The sequence below is a fragment of the Myxine glutinosa genome, chromosome 3 (genome assembly GCF_964187855.1).
Source record: "Myxine glutinosa chromosome 3, kmMyxGlut1.1, whole genome shotgun sequence".
Taxonomy (NCBI): Eukaryota; Metazoa; Chordata; class Myxini; order Myxiniformes; family Myxinidae; genus Myxine; species Myxine glutinosa.
The window spans coordinates 109,355,717-109,373,805 of NC_136263.1; the positions used below are offsets into that span (position 1 = coordinate 109,355,717).

At 47.1% G+C, this 18,089-nt stretch overlaps 1 protein-coding gene across 18 annotated transcripts in view; it reads left to right on the forward strand.

Moving 5' to 3' along the window:
* Nucleotides 1-18,089, forward strand: part of LOC137423266 (protein phosphatase 1 regulatory subunit 12A) — a 356,467-nt gene that overhangs the window by 166,551 nt on the left and 171,827 nt on the right. The window lies entirely within an intron of this gene.

The following is an 18,089-nucleotide window of genomic DNA, read 5'->3' on the forward strand; positions in this document are numbered from 1 at the left end:
TGAGGTCTTTCTCATTTTTAGCTCACCTGGAACGAAGTTCCGGGGAGCTTACGGACTGATGTCCGTCCATCAGTCTGTAAACACTTACAACTTCTTCTCCGAAACCGCTGAAGGGATTGCGACCAAACTTGGCACAAATTATATTTGTTGTGTTGTGACAAAAGTTTGTTCACGGATGAAAAAATTGGGGGTCTAAGGGGTTTTACTGGGGGTCAAAGTGGATCCAGGTTTGACCCCCCCCCCCCCCCCCAAAAAAAAGAATTTACTTTATTCTCAGAAACTACACACACGATTTGTATGAAACTTGACCACAACCTTCATCATCCGTGATGTATCAAAGTTTGTTCACGGCATTAAAAAAATCTGCCCCTTTAGGGGTCTGCGGGGGAGGAGGGCAGTGCCCCCCCAAAATAGGTGTTGTCTTCTTTGTTTGTTTTCTTCTATGATTATGTTAGTATGATTCCACATGCTGCGCTGTCTTCGAGCAACCATTGGAATTGGTTTAAACTACCTTTAGTCAGTGCAGTCTACTGTTTATTCTACCAGGTGAGCACCAGGGGTATTGCCCCATGTTTATTTTTGGCAAGCAAAAGTTTGATGCTTTTTTTTGAGGTGTCTCCTGAAACCGGGTAAACGAGTGAAACGTATGCAACCGATGGAAAATATTAGGCAGTTTCTCCTGCTGTTGGTTGTTAATCTTATGTGGCATCTGTGCTGTGGTTCTTTGCTTCTGTCAAGTCTTAAAATGCAGAGATGGCAGTTCCAGACCAATGACTCCTTGTAAACTTGGCTTGTGCTGTTCATTGTGTTGTGAGGGATATCTCAGAAAACCGTGGTGGGGGATTTCTCTGAATGTGTCCTTGTGAGCAGGTTGGTGTTTCTCCAAAGTCTTCTTGACATAACATTTATGGACAATAAGTTATTGGGTATTTAACACATACATGCTGTTTATCCCTGGAAAATTGTGTATAATTACCGTATATACCCGAGTACAAGACGATCCCATGTATAAGTCGACCCCAAGACGGCCCCAGTTTTTTACCTAACATATCTTCGCAGGTGCATGCTTTGCACGCGAGCCAAGCAATAAGCAAGACTAGAAACATTGAGAAACTACGGCAATTTTCAATGAGTAGCCTATGCATGCCGCCATTATCCATGTTTTTGTCTCGTCGTTTTTTTTAGATCATATTGCATTACTGATTAGCGATCTGTGTACCGCTAGTGTGTGCAGGACTATGCATTTCTCGGAATCACAAACCAGGAAGTGGTGTCCGAGTTATTTATCTGAATCTTATATTATCTCAATCATTATCCTGTTGTATTGTTGCGGATCTCGGGGGTCGGCTCTCCCCTTATCAAGGGGGGGCAGCGGGGGGGGGGGGGGGGGGTTAATTCCCTTGTCTTTTTAGCTGGCCGTCCCGAGTTTTGGGAATTATAGCGTCCTTCCCGGCGCGGCGTTAGGTCGGGTTTGCTAGGCCTAGGGGTTTGCTGCTACCTAAGTACTAACGCCAGCCGGAAACGAGGGAATAACTCCCGCTCGATCCATGGATATGATGGATAATGCCGAGCGGTCAGCAATCCACGATCCGAGCTATTAACAAAGACTAAACCCGATTCTGAGCGGTTCCTAATCGTGCCACAGGTACTCAATTGAGAGAAAGGACGGATGCGATCGGATTAGGGAAAACCAAGAAAGAACAAGGTAATTAATTACAAATATACAGGAGGAAAGAGGAAACAAAAGGATGTACAGGAAGAAGAAGAAGAAGCAGGACACAGGGCAGTCTTAGCAACAGTCTTAACTTATGACCCCAGACAAACATACACACTCACACGGGGATTGTAGCTGGTAGGGTGGAAGGTCCAGGTAGATGGTCCAGGCTCCAGTCGACTCCGTCCAGGGTCCGGTTCCGCGGCGGAACCCGGCAGGCAGCTCCGCGCGTAGTTGGACGCGAGCGGACCTTACATATAGCTGGGGGGGGGGGGGGGGGGGGAGGCTGGTGTCCTTCAGCGTACGTAATAACTGCACCAGCGTGCCAAACGCACTCCCTCTCAAGTTCGTTATCAGCGCCAGTGAGTGAATCCTCTGTTGTAATGCGTGCGCCTGCAACAAGTCCAACCAAGCCCTCAAGTCTGTTACAATGCGCGCTCTCCCACCAGTCCTCTTAAATGAGCGCCGCTGAATAAGTCCTGTGAAAGGGCTTTTCGTTCGCGCTTATATAACGCGCGCCAAGATCACTCCGCCAGCCAAAAAGCCACGCCCATCGGTGATCTTCCCTCAGCCCTGGTTGGCTGGTGAAGGCTTACCGGCCACGCCTTTGACGGCTGGTTGACAGGCCACACCTTGTTCTTGGCGTTCCGCCCCCTTTTTCCTCGGGCCTGACCGCATGGTTAATGGCGTCGTTCGAGCGAGCTTCAGCAGCAAGGCAGTGAACGCTGCTGGCAAGGCGCGTAACGGCGTCACTTGGAGAAGGAGGTCGCAAAATGGACGAAAGGATTGGGACCTACTCCTTATTTGATTGATGCAACGCAGATTCAACTATTGGAAACACGGCCTTAACTAAAACACATAATAATGAAATAACTGGAATTTCTAAGGTGGCCTACGTGTTGCTGTGGCCTAACTAAGGGTGCTACCTTTAACCTTTAATGTCATATTTACAAGTGATTATTTATTTGCAAAAGTGTGGGTTCTAAAACCGCAACACTGCACCCTCCCTTTTTCCAGACTCGGCCCGAACCGAAACAAAAGGAACTATCTTTTAACTTAGTGTGACACTTAGGTGTGGTTACCCTTTACTTTTAACCTCACCCTGAGTGCGACAGTTTTAACACTAAATATGTCCCACCTGCTGCGTTGCATCCTACCAAACTGACTCACGCCCACAATTAACCGAATTACGGAATTATTTCCAGACTACACATTTAGCCGGTGGGGAGCATTATTTACAAAACACGAATTATTTACAAATTGCATCCCAGGACCTGTCTTTTGTGGGAAAAGAAAATATGTTTTTGATAAGAGGAAAAATGCCATTGCCATGCACTGCACCGATACACCATAGCATATGTACCCAATATGCACCATAATAAGAAAAATGCACCAACAAGCACCATAAAGCACCATAATGAAAATGCACAAAAATTTTTTTAAAAATTCAAAGTTATGAATGATGTCTGATGTCTTCTTCTTCTCTGCTGGGCCGATGTATCTTGCCTTGATCTTCTTGCTTGGTGTTATTTTAATAATAAAAGGGCACACACCGCGTCCGCTTTTTATTATTGAGAGGGCAGCAGGGCCAACTCAGGTGGTCCACCTGCATGGCATAGGTGCCACTTTAAAACACAGTGGTCCGCAAGCCAGATACCGCTGGCAACAATGGTCGGTCCCAGCAGAGGGGCCAGGCCACAGAACGTGTGGTCCATAAGTGGTGCTAGGCCACAGAACGTGTGGTCCATATGGTGCATCAGTGCAGGCAGGAGGCGGCAAAGGTGCGGGCGCACAACTCGCGGCACCTGCACACTCCCCTCGGGCACAAAATAACAATGGTCCATGAGTGGGGAAGGAAGGACAAGCAGATCAGCGGGCAGGGGCGCAAGGGTACACATCAAAACCAGGCAATGCAACATGAAAGGCGCGGGAGAGCGAGCCGAGAAAGCTCGCCCCTAGCGTTCGTCACCCCCCATGTCACCTACCCTACCCTTGCCCTTACCCCGTATTTACACAATTTACAATTCGTCTCTACCCGTCTTGTCTTTCCCATTCCCTCTAATTCCAAATTCGTCCCCAATCCCTCCCAAGAAGGAAGGGATGGAATCACAACAATGTCTCACCCACGTCAAGATGCGTCTTTCATTCCAAATGTTTGCACAAAATCTGGTGTGGAGTCCATCACCTAGGTGAGTGGATGCGGATGGTGCGAAGAGATTTTCTCCCTAACTATCCTTCTACTTGACATTAACACTTTAACTCTACCCGGGGTCTTGCCCTGCCAATCCATTGGCCATCATTAAACTATGTGGTTCTAAAAACCAATTCCCATTGAACATACTGTGGTGCTCACCAATTTGGGGTCTCACTCCCCCGATTTTTCTCCCTGTGCCCTCGCACAATTTCAGGGCTGGGTCGTGTGGCTCACCAGCAGGTCCGCTCACCTGCACACCTCCGCCACTGCAGTTGCCACCGAAGTTTACCTAGCTCCTCCCCCTAACCTGGGGAAGGCCCTCTGACTCCCTTACCCCACTAATGCCTCCTCTGGCATCGGGCTACCCGGGTCCTCTCCTTGGGATCCTCGGGCCCCACTGAACTCTACTTGGCTCCCAGAGCCTACCTGCGGCCTCACCTGGTCGACAGACTACCAGTGGCGGAGTGCTCAACCAACCACACTCACTAACAGGCCACATGCCCAGCCATTTCACTCTACTCATGCACCAAACAAAACACTTCTTCCTACTACCCGCACCACAGATGTCAATATCCACCAAATTTACCTACTCCCTCTACCTACTTTTAAACTACCCTCCCCGGGTACTTGTGAAGGGGTCCATCCTTCCCCCATCCACTCCTTCGCACCATACACTCCACTCCACGTATTCAACACTACTCACTCCACACCATTCATTCCATACACCTGTACTTCACCTGCACATCATGCAGGTTAATCACTCAACACACACACACATCTCTCTCAAGCATTGCCTCATTTCACCAGCACTACTGGGAACTTCCATTCCAATTCCTCATTTCATCACTCTCACCACAAAGATTCTTATACACACAGCATCATCTGGCTATCTATCTCCCTTCTAATACTGGTGCTCCCCGTCATCCCTTATACTGCGCACATTCCACGTCATTATCTGTTTGTCGTAAAAGTCGGCAAAAAGGGTTGGCGGCAGGAAGGGCATCCGGCCGTAAAACATTGCTTCAAAAAGGGGACCAAAAAGCAACAACAACCACGGTGCCCGAAAAAGGCCAACCCCCGCTTTGCGGGGGAAAATGGCCTCTATAGGTGTTTTTTTACCCTACTCTACGTCCCCACTACAGGTACAATGTCACTACTTAAATCTTGGTCACCTATGGTCATCTCTAGGTCCCTATACATTTATCCTAACCCTCCCAGGCTAGTTTGTACTGCCACCCCATAATCCTATAGCTCCTCTGCCCAAACAATGAATGGTACAACTACCATTCCTATCACTACTGCTATCATTAATCGTCCACTATACTCTGAGCCTCTCGGGGTGGAAATACATTTTCACTGCTCGGCTTCGCAAAGCCGGACGATGCATACGGGTGGTCTGTCTCCTGCAGGTTGGGTCCGTCCGGCATTCGGATTCAGGGGAGGAGGTTTTGTTGGGCCAAGACTCCAGGCACCATCCCTACGCAGGGCCTTTCGCTTCCATGCGCGGTTGCCCAGCCTTCCCCGGCCGGAGCGCCGCCACCGCAAGGGGGCGCCACTCCGAACCCTTCTCCTTCCCCTCGAACCGGGCCGATCGCCTTGCCTGGTAAAGCGCGGCACCGACCGTGCAAGGCGGGGCCCGGCCTGGATCATGCACGGCGCTCCTTGCAAAAGCGCCGCGGCAACGATCCCGCCAGCCCCCGCGGCACAGAAATAGCACCGCACCCCGAGAACTCGCGTCGGCTATACGTCGGCCTGAACGCTGTCCCGGTTAGCGTCGATGCTCCCCTCGCATGCTCACACCACGCGTTCCTTTTCTCTCTCGCAAAACCCGGCACTCCAATGCCTCTCGTACACGCCATACACTCCGTCATTGCACTCGCTCGTGCATTCCCTTTCGTTCCACACTCAGGCGCACACCACTCGCTGCTCGCACACTCCATAACACACCTCTCTCGCGCACACCCTGGCGCACTCTCCTCCGGTACATTCTCCGTACCACTCGTGGGTGTGCACTCTTGCACATACCCACTCAGCGCACACCTACCCATGGGTGTGCACTCTTTTGCACACCCAATAACGCGCTCTGGTGTGCTCTCCCGCACACGCTCCACAACCAACTCACACTCCGTGTCACCCTCACCCTCACTATCACACTCCGATGTGCATTCACTCTCGCACTCGGTAACACACTCGTGCTCTTGCGCCATTCGCACATGCGCGCCATTTCCACTCACACAGCGCACCACGGACCTTCTACGAGCGCCCGGGTTACGCCGGGATCCCAAGCGTGCGAAAAACCCTCGCGCCAAATCTTTTCATGCCATATACAGCCCGGCTTACCTTCGGGATCCTCTTCTCCACACGCACCTGCAAATCTTTATAAGGATTAGCAAGTACGGCAGCACGATGTGAATTCAGACTTTGAGTACATTCCATCTCAATCTCCGATAATGCCTCTATGTCTGCCGTCTCTCCACTCCAAATTTCCACGATTGGTTCGTTTTTCTCATTAAGCTCGACGACCGCTGGCGCTAATAAAATCAAATTTTCTAATTCTGCGGTCGCCGGCTTCCCCATACCCTGGTCGCGATTTTTATATCCATCCAGTTACCTGCGCCTTGCTCAGCCGCGTTACCTCGTCGCGTACAAATGCGACCTCCTCGCTTGCCCTTCGGGCAATTTCCCTCTCAAATTCCTTTGTTTCATACCTGGCTTGCCCCCTTGCTAGCCCCTCGTTTACTTCCTGGGCTTGGCCATTTATGTCCTCCAATTGGTCCCCTACTTTGTTTTCTAATCCTCCCAGTTTACTTTCTAACCCCCCAATTTGACTTCCCAATTGCTCCCCTATTCTATGCTCCAAATTACTTAACCCATCCCTCATTTGGTTAGTTTGTGCATCCATCTCAATTTTCAATCCCCCAATCTGCTCCTGCGTTTTGTCCAACCCCAATTGTATGGCTGCCTGTATCTGCGCCATGAAGGCTTGCATGTCTACCCCCCCCCCCCCCCATTTGTGCAGCGGGCGCGGACCTCGTCGCCATGTGTGAGGCGCCGCCATTTTGTGCGCCTGCAACCCCCACTACCGCACCCTCATTCTTTTCCTCCTCCATCTCTCCCAATTCTTCCCTGGGGTCCTGGGTTGATTCTAACCCTTCCTCTACTTCCTCATTTACCCCCACCGGCATCCGATCGCCTTGGTTATCCATGGCATGATTCAATTTGGATGTTAATAAAATTTCCGCTGCTCGTAATTTTTGACCAAATTTTGTCCAGATATAAAAAATTTGGTTCGGGTCCAAATCCTGCGCCCAGACACTAATTGGTGCGGCCAATAGCACAATTGGTGTCCAAAATTTGGTCTACTAAATTTAGTCCCAGGTTCCAGATCCCAACTCCTGACTACCAATTGTTACGGATCTCGGGGGTCGGCTCTCCCCTTATCAAAGGGGGGGGGGGGGGTTAATCCCCTTGTCTTTTTAGCTGGCCGTCCCGAGTCCTGGGAAGCTATAACGTCCTTCCTGGCGCGGCGTTAGGTAGGGTTTGCTAGGCCTAGGGGTTCGCTGCTACCTAAGTACTAATGCCCACAGGAAACGAGGGAATAACTCCCGCTCGAACCACGGATATGATGGATAATGCTGAGCGGTTAGCAATCCGCGATCCGAGCTATTAACAAAGACTAAACCCGATTCTGAGCGGTTCCTAATCGTGCCACAGTTACTCAATTGAGAGAAAGGACCGATGCGATCGGACTAGGGAAAACCAAGAAAGAACAAGGTAATTAATTACAAATATACAGGAGGAAAGAGGAAACAAAAGGATGTACAGGAAGAAGAAGAAGAAGCAGGACACAGGGCAGTCTTAGCAACAGTCTTAACTTATGACCCCAGACAAACATATACACTCACACGGGGATTGTAGCTGGTAGGGTGGAAGGTCCAGGTAGATGGTCCAGGCTCCAGTCGACTCCGTCCAGGCTCCGGTTCCGCAGGCGGAACCCGGCAGGCAGCTCCGCGCGTAGTTGGATGCGAGCGGACCTTACATATAGCGGGGGGGGGGGGGGGGGGGGGGAGGCTGGTGTCCTTCAGCGTACGTAATAACTGCACCAGCGTGCCAAACGCACTCCCTCTCAAGTTCGTTATCAGCGCCAGCGAGTGAATCCTCTGTTGTAATGCGCGCGCCTCCAACAAGTCCAACCAAGCCCTCAAGTCCGTTACAACGCGTGCTCTCCCACCAGTCCTCTTCAATGAGCGCCGCTGAATAGGTCATGTGAAAGGGCTTTTCGTTCGCGCTTATATAACGCGTTCCAAGATCACTCCGCCAGCCAAACAGCCATGCCCATCGGTGATCTTCCCTCAGCCCTGGTTGGCTGGTGAAGGCTTACCGCGGCCACGCCTTTGATGGCTGGTTGACAGGCCACATCTTGTTCTTGGCGTTCCGCCCCCTTTTTCCTCGGGCCTGACTGCATGGTTAATGGCGTTGTTCCTTCGCTGTAGCTTGACCGTACGTGCAAAGAAAAATTAAAACTTTCATCGTTCCTTCGGCCTTCGCTCTCGTCCTTCGCCGTTCCTTCGCTCTCGTCCTTCGCTGTCCCTTCGTTCACGTACAAAACGTATGTGTTTGCTAAATAAATGGGCATAACTTGGTAACCACTTGTCAGATTAATAGCAAACCTTGAAAAGGCACATCCTCAGGTCCCCAACAATATACCTGGCAAGTTTTACTTAGATCGGACCAGTGGTTGTCGAGAAACAGCGGTCACAGACATACACACAGACAGACACACAGACACACAGAGATTGCTTGCATTATAGAGAGATAATTTCAGTAATTTATTGTCTTGTGTTTCTATCATGTCTGTGGTGGATACAAAATGGCGGCTACCAGGCATGAACATGACGAGTGCCATCATCCATCATGGTCATTTGCCATTTTTGACCTACCCAGACTGTTTTCTACGACAATTTTTTCCTTGTTTATGACCTGCAGAATCATTTATGACCTGCGAAATTTAGGCCGTGAAAATCATCTCAAAAATTCGACTTGAACACGAGTATATACAGTATGCATTTTCTGCCTTATTGTCCCACACTAGTTGCTGGTTTTGCATTATTTCTCCTCGGCCATTGACTTTACTTATACGAGTATATAGCGCACTGTAGAACAATGATATTGTAATGACATCCCTTTTTGCTTAAATGGCAACTTGCAATGAACATTGTGTTAGGAGAAGCAAAGTTCGATGCAAATACAGTTTATTTGTATGTCATTTTATTTCCAATTCTTGTTGGGCGTTTTTTGGCAGAGTAATTGACATTTCACTTTGTGTCGCTATTAGGGATTAGTGAGTTGAATCTTGGCTATGAGGGAAAAGCTTAGCCCTTCTTTTTTGGAGTAAAGATACTTAAATCTGTAGGGTAATACTATTTGGAAAGGCCTGGTTGAGGAATTGAATGCGGCTGTTTGTTTCTTCTTTTAACTGGGTCTAAGGCTTGTGGAGTAGCTGTGATTCAAATCATGCACACATACAGGCAAATACATGAGAAAACACCGAACTTGTCAGATGCACAAACACATATGCTGAGCTTTGGGGGAAGGGATGTCACTTTCCCGAGCACTGGGTACCAGCGACGTCATCTTTGTGATAAAATAAAAGCACGTGAGACAAATACCGAAAACAAAAACCCTATATCTCAAAAAGCTGGTGGCCTCTTGCTCTCATTGGGCCCGTGTGTTTTGTAGCAGTTGAGTGGATGTTGTCCAGCCCAACCACATACGATAGTCCACGACAGCAAACTCGGCCGAGTGGAGGGGAGGTAAGGCTTGGTGCGGTGACTTTCTAACCCTATTCTCATATCTCTTGTCGGCCTACCTGCCCCCACTTTCAACGGGGCTGGCCAAAGCATGCCTCTGACCGAACAAAACTCTACCCCATCGATATTGCTTTGCGTGCCCTGAGGGCTTTGTTGTTCCGAGGGCACTGTGGTGTACACCTTTTACTCAATAATATAAGATTAATGGGAGGTGAGGAAGAAGGGGAATGAGGTCCATGGGACTTGTGACATCTAAAGTAGGATCATTATAAACCGATCCACACATACATGCACATCCATAAAGTACATACTCAGACGTGAGAGTATTTACATCATCACAAATACGCAAGGTGGGGCACAAATGTGCATGATTTGTGCTTGGGTGGTGGGATGGAGTGGGGGGGTGGGGGGCAGTATTTACATGAGCACAAATACGCATATCACTCATTCCGATGAATGTTTCATACTCAGAGGCAGTACCTTTGCCACATTTGGCGTTTTCAAAGATGTTCTTGCAGCTTCCACTCTGCCAGACAATTGTTTATTTTTATTATTTTGGACCACATGGGGCTCATTGGAATGTTAATGAGATATACACTTTCACTGAATGGTGGAAGATCATGATTTGGTGTCTCCTTTTGCATTACCACCCATCATTGCTTTCTTGGTTGATTAGCTTGAAATGCAAATCTCAGTCAAAAGTGCTAATTTTATCACACTTGGGCTTTGTGCTTAAACAGATGGTCGAGGCAATTCATTTGCAAATGCAAGTGGAAATTTGCTGCTTTGATTGTACAGCTTTAATATTGCTTTTCACACATGGCAGGTGTAAAATGCGTCACTCGATTTGCCAGCCAGCGTCTGTCTTCACGGGCTTCGACCCAAGTGCTGATGTTTTCAAACTTTACTCAAAATGAAAATTGCATGAAATAAATTGATTGGGAGAAGAAATGCTGCCGGATATGCCGGATCTGGATCTGGACCTGAACCAAAATCGAAATGGTTTAGTCTTGTCACTTAACCAAATTAACCACCTAGTTTTGACATAACTCGTCCACAACTTTTTAAAGTATCATGCTATATGTCGTTTCCGTCCCCATCTCTCGATGGTTAAGAATCACTTGAAAAAATAATTCTCTGATCTGGATTCAGATTCGGATCTTAAGCAAAATGGAATCGATTCTTTCTTGTCACACACCCAACCTGGCCAGCAAGTTTCCTGCCGAATCCGTCTATATATTTTTTTGAGATATCCTGCTAACAGACAAATAGACAGGGGTGAAAACATAAACTCCATTAACCTTTGGTGGACGAGGCAATGAATTACATTGCATTGAAGTGTCATGAATTGGGAATTTGGAATTTGGCAAGTGCACCATCCTCAAAGCCTAATGCTACAATGATCTACCTTGGGATCTTTAAACATCTTTGTGGAGAAACAGCAGGTCAGTGCCAGTCAGCGCCAGTCAGCTCCACATTTTCAAGTCAAAGGACGGCATATTTACCTCCACCATCAAAGGTGGATGGAGGTTATGTTTTCACTCATGTCTGTCTGTTTGTGACCAGGATATCTCAAAAAAATTGGTCGGATTCGGATGGGATTTGGCACAGAGGTTGGGTATGTGACGAGGACAAAATCATTCGATTTTGGTGAAGATCCGGATTCGGATCTGGATCCGAGAATTTTTTAATTGATTCTTCACCATTGAGTAATAGGGCTAAAACCGATATATAGCATGATATCTCAAAAAGTTATGGACGGATTCGGACGAAACTTGGTGTAAAAGTTGGGTGTGTTCCCCATGACAAAGCTATTCGATTTTGGTGAAGAATTGAATACGGATCTGGTTACTAGAATTTTATAAATTAACAAGTGATTTTTCACCATTGAGTGATGGGCGAAAGACAATACAATGGCATGATCTTTCAAAAAGTTGTGGACGAGTTATGACTAAACTTGGGGGATGAGTTGGTTAGGAGACGAGAATAAGCCGATTAGATTTTGGTTCAGGTCCGAATCCATATCCGGCCTATCAGTGGGATACAGAACATAAACTGTTCAGCCTGGCGGAGGTATGCTCTCTACTGCGTGCCGTTCGAATTTATGGTGTAGTGCTCTCCCTGTGATGCTTTAAATCGTTTGGCAGGTCTGGTTTGTAGCTGGAGTACTTGGATACAGCTTTGAGTGCTATTTAAAATATACAAGCACCCGTGTCGGCTCGCTATTCACTGCTTTGTTAGTTAAAAAAAAAAATAATAATAATAATTGTGAACTGTCAAATACTTTACTCCTTTTTGATTCTCATATTTATTATTTGTACTTTTTGCTATCACCGGGTATATTGTCGTCATGAATTGCCAGGCCGATGCAGAGATAGTGAACTTGCCTTTGCGCCTCCTGGTCTGGGTGAGATTCCTGATACAACTGTAAACTGATTAGTGCCTCGCACAGAGCATTGCTTTTATGAGAGGCCGTGCACCATCAAACGGATCGGGCTTTAAGCTGGGGACCACTTTGCCAGCATTTGTTAGTGGACAAGGCACCACGCTGTCTTTAATTATTTATTTTCTATGCGGGGCTCATGGAAGAGCAAGGTTAAATTGCCAGTGTGGTAGCAGGGCAACAATTGGGCAAAACCAGCAGGGCAATGAAGGAGAGGGAGAATGAGACACATAGAGAAACACACATACGCACACACACATACACAGATAGACATACACACTCAGACACACTCAGACAGACAGAAACACACAAACACACACAGCCAGGCACAGCCAGACAGAGACAGACCAGGAGGAGGAGAAGAAGGCAAAGAAAATAATCAAATCGACAACTAAGATGTTGAGGGAGGAATTGTTAATGGGGTAATAAAGATCATGGTTCAGTATGGGGAATGACACAAAGTGATTGTGCACTGCTTGCTTTTGAAGCTTTGGAGGGAAGAGTGGGAAAGAGTGACCTCTGAAAGGTGGTGACATAGACTGCAAAAGCGAGGAATAAAATAGTTGACATGTGCAGTCAGCCTGGATTTTGAAAGTTTAACCAGGAGGTGGTTCCTATAAGCATGTGTATATCCTTGAGTAGCTGGGGAGGGTCAGAGGACTGACAGAGCAGAAGGAGTAATATTGGAGAATAGGAGGTTGAAAGCTCCCCCTGCTCTGTCTGTGTTATGTCCCCCAAATTTTCCTGCAGGATTCACAAGATCTGCAAGCAACCCTCTTCTGGTGAAACCGACAAAATCAAGTCTCTCTGCTCATCTTCACTCTTTCATTCCTCTCTTCTCCCACCTCTGGAACAAACTCCCACACTCTCTTCAATCCCACTCCTCCCTCCAGGTCTTCAAAACAGCTGTTCACCACCATCTCTTATCTTTCCCCATCCAAAACCTTGATCTTTTCTATCCCCGTTAAAGCACCCCAAATCCACCTCTTTCAATCTCCAACTTTTTTCCTGAAAGTCCTAGTTGTCAATTTGTTTTATACCGTGTACCCTTTCCCAGGCATATGGTCAATGGGAGATTGTGGAGGGAGGTGGGGGGAGAGTGTGGGATGGTGGTGGGTATTGTGGGGGTGATGGTTTATGGGGTATTGTGGGGTGGTGTAAGATACCTGCTTGATTCGTCAAGCCTACACTGCGTGGCGTGCTCTGCGCGATCTCACATGATCTCACACGATCTTACACGATCCCACTCGATTCGCAAGAGCATATGGTATTTCACAAAACACTGAACCAAACACACCCATGTGTGTTTGCAGTCAGCCTGGATTTTGAAAGTTTAACCAGGAGGTGGTTCCTATAAGCATGTGTATATCCTTGAGTTGCTGGGGAGGGTCAGAGGACTGACAGAGCAGAAGGAGTAATATTGGAGAATAGGAGGTTGAAAGCTCCCCCTGCTCTGTCTGTGTTATGTCCCCCAAATTTTCCTGCAGGATTCACAAGATCTGCAAGCAACCCCCTTTCACTAAAATGGCCTTTCCCAGGCATATGGTCAATGGGAGATTGTGGAGGGAGGTGGGGGGAGAGTGTGGGATGGTGGTGGGTATTGTGGGGGTGATGGTTTATGGGGTATTGTGGGGTGGTGTAAGATACCTGCTTGATTCGTCAAGCCTACACTGCGTGGCGTGCTCTGCGCGATCTCACACGATCTCACACGATCTCACACGATCTTACACGATCCCACTCGATTCGCAAGAGCATATGGTATTTCACAAAACACTGAACCAAACACACCCATGTAACAGGAACAGCATTACATTACATCTCCTCTGCTTCAGAATGAACATCAATTTGAAGATTAAGTTTGGCTGGATCTTCGTGAGGGATGGTGGTGGCTGGTGGGTGTTTTTGGGGGGAGGGGTGATGGGGGTTTGTGGGGGGGATTGGGGAGGCGGGGGGGGGGGGCGGGGTGGGATTGTGGAGTGTTCCTCTGTATTGTTTGCTTGGGTTTTTCAGCTCTTCAGATGCGTAGGGCAATATGGCATCGATGTTAGACAGCACATCTAGCGAGTTGAGAAATTAAAATATATTTTTGGTATCCACATATGTATTTCTTTGGTTTGCAGTGGAACAAAACAAAAAAAGCTGAAAACAATTACTAAATCTTAGCATATTCCACACAGGAATCCTAAAATGGCCTGGACAATATTATTGGCACCTTTTAGAAGTTAGAAATAATTAGATTTCAAGTAGGTGATTCTCCTTTACTTTAGAATTGAACTCACCCGTAGTGAGTTGTAGGTGCCTGCAATATAAAAATCACTCATTCAACCAGTTTGAATAAAGAAAAGGAGTCATTCTGCTGTTTTGTGTCACTGTGTGTACCGCAATGAGCAGGGAGAAAAGAAAGAAAACCAGAGAATTGTCTGAGGAGGTCAGACACAAGATTGTAGCTAAGCAAGGACAATCTCAAGGCTACAAGCCCATCTCCAGAGACCTTGATGTTCCTTTGTCCACAGTACGCAATGTTATCAGGAAGTTGAAGGCCCATGGCACTGTAGCCAACCTCCCTGGACGTGGCCACAAGAGAAAACTTGATCGAATATTTCAGCGAAGGATTGTTCGAATGGCGGAGAACGCACCTCGATCAACTGCTAAACAGATTCGAGCTGACCTTCAGACACAAGGTATGACAGTTTCAACTCACACCATCTGTCGCCAACTCAGTGAAAGGGGGTTCTACGGTAGGAGACCCAGGAGGACTCCACTGCTGAGAGAGAGAGATATAAGAAAGCCTGACTGGAGTTTACCAAAACACACCTGAACAAGCCAAAGTCCTTCTGTGAGAATGTCCTGTGGACAAATGAGACCAAATTAGAGCTTTTTCGTAAAGCACATCATCTCTATTTTGACAGAAAATAAAATGAAGCCTTCAAAGAAAGGAACACCTTCCCTACAGTCAAACATTGAGGAGGTTCAGTGATGTTTGGGGTTGCTGTGCTGCCTCTAACACTGGGTGCCTTGTATGTGTACATGGCATCATGAAATCAGGAGATTACCAAGGCATTTTGGAGCGCAATGTTCAACCCAGTGTCAGAAAGCTGGGTCTTCGTCGAAGGTCATGGGTTTTGCAGCAGGACAATGACCCCAAACACACTTCAAAAAGCACCCAGGAATGGTTCAAGACAAAACGCTAGACTGTTCTGAAGTGGCCAGCAATGAGTCCATATCTAAATCCCATTGAACATCAGTGGGAAGATCTGGAAACAGCAGTTGGGAGAAGGCACCCTTCAAATCTGGAAGAACTGGAGCAGTTTGCACAAGAAGAGTGAGCCAAACTGCCAGTAGAGAGGTGTAGGAAGCTCATTCATGGCTATAGGAAGCGCTTGACTGCAGTTATTTTGTCCAAAGGTCGTGCTACCAAATATTAAGTCTTGGGTGTCAATAATTTTGTCAATGCCATTTCTTTTTATTTTCTGTTTTAAAAGGATATATTTAGTTCTGAATCAAAAACAAATGTTCTGAAATATTAACAGTGAAATAAAGAATTTTGGAGACCAAATAGTTTTGTCAATTTCAACTTATTTTTAGAGAAAATTGTGAGTTATTTGAAAAAAGTGCAAGGGTGCCAATATTTTTGGCCACGACTGTATTTTGTACGGTTGCAAGGGATAGATTAGCATTGAGGTGGGCTAAGCGGTTGGGTTCCCCATTAAGTTTGAATCTCAAACTAAGATAGATGTTGTCTGACGGAGTGAAAGGCCAGGCTCATCGGCACTGAGGTGGCTCTCTGAAAATGGCCAGAGGGATGTCCACTTTAACAAGGAAATGATCAGATGAACCACTTGGAGCAGAAGAAGAGCAGCGACATTTGCAGGGAAGTTAATCATAACAAAGTCCAGAAGAAATGATGTCCCGTTGACTGAGATCCGGGTCGGGAAATTGACAGATTGTGTCAGTCCCAATGAGTCGCAGTAGTCCTTTGCTGATGTTCCATGGCTATTGCGAAAGGTACCCACACCCAGCCAGCTGGCATGATTATTGAAATCGCCACATATGAGGAAGAGAGAGTTGGGATGAGTGAATAGAAGTTTGTCCATGTTGTCAGACAACGAGATGTTAATGGAGTCATCACTGTTTGGTGGACGGTACAGCACACATATGAACAAAAGGTGGAAGTGGAGAGGAAGCCATAGCCAGAAGTACTCCTGTGGGTGTGGTAAAGTGAGGGCAGTGCAGGGAGAGTGAGAAAGAGAGTTTTTGATAAAGATAGGCTCGGGTCTATCACACTGGAGGAGGGAATAACCAGGGAGAGATACTAAGGAGTCGGAGACGTCTTGAAGGAAGAAGGTTTCTGGTAAGTAGATCAAGTCTGGTTTGTCAGAAGCAACCTGTATTGAGAGATCAGTCAGGCTTGAGCGAAGGCCCCGGATGTTTGAGCTCCATACCATTAAGGAAGATGGAGGGGGAGCATCAGGTACAAGAGAGGGGTGGGTGGAGGTAAAGAGGGAGGGGAGGGGAGGTAGGGATAGCTGTTGACAGTGTGTTAGAGAATGCAGAAGATCTAGGAGAGAGGGCAGGATAAGGAGGACAAAATGCTAGGTGGTGATGGGATGAGGCACAGTGAGTAGTAATATGATGGGGGTAGTAGAGGGAAGGAGAATATTGGAGGAGGTGGAGGAATGAGTTGGAAGAGAGAGGAAGGGTGGAGGAGGCAGCTTTGTGGGTGAGTTGTGAGGCAACTTTGAGGAGGAGGGGTGAGAGGGCAGTTTTGAAGGGGAGGGAGGAGTTTTGAAGGGAGCGGTGAGGAGCGAGTTTTGAAGGTGTTGGTAGGATACGGGCAAGTACAAGTAGAGTAGGGAACCGACAGGGACAGGGAAGCTAAGATAAATGATTAAATAAATATGAGCATTCATTACAAATTAGGGGTTCTTGAGATTTTCAAGTGATACGTTTGAAAACGTTAGAGGATGGGTGGTATTAAAGCAAGTTAAGAGATTGGAGAAAGGAAGAACTGTAACGGATTGAATTTTTAAAATCAGAATGATTGAAAGAGTGATTTGAAGAGCGAAAACAGCCTTTTGAAAAGGAAGAAGAGTGAGTTGCAATAGAAGAGAGAATACAACCCGGGAGAAGGCAGTTGAAATATTTTAAAACAAAACTGTGAAGACCTTCAAGGTATTCACCAACATGAGGGCAAGGAGGCTGGGAGGACAAAGATTGCAGACATGTTCAAAAGGAGCAGGATGAAAAGAACACTAAAAGGAAATTAACAAACCAAAATGGAGCGGAGCTCGAAGAACGTGGAGGCACCTGGTTAGTACGGGAGGAGGACTCGTTGTTATGATTATTTTTTTGAAGGTTAGGTGAAAGCAGATTTGAGTAAAAAGAGAAAGGCTGAAAGAGATCGTGAAGGAGCATTGTGACTACTTCACGAACAGAGTGAGGATAGAAAGATGAAATCGGCAAGATGGAGGAGGGCAGAGGTGAGACCACACATTGTTTGGTGAGGAGGAAATTGTTTATTTATTTTTATATTTAAGACATTAATCATGGAGTATAAAGTTGGGAGGAAATTGATTGACATGCAGCTTCTACTCTCCCAACAATGGATGGGGGCCTTGAAAAGACGAGATCAGGGCCGTCTCTCTGAATATATGGCGAGCATTTGACACTCTCGAATCCCGCTTTGCTCTTCAAACTCTCTGCCTATGGCATCCGAGGCCAACTCCGCACATGGCTTACTCACTTCCTCGAATCTCGCAACCAACATGTGGCTCTCAATAGGATCCTCCCATCTCCTCTCCCTGTCAAGGCTGGAGTGCCTCAAAGCATTTTCTTCGGGCGAGTCCTGTTTCTCATTCTCATCAACAATCTTTCTGATTCCATGGAAAATACTGCTCATCTCTTTGCTGATGATTCCACTCTCTGCCA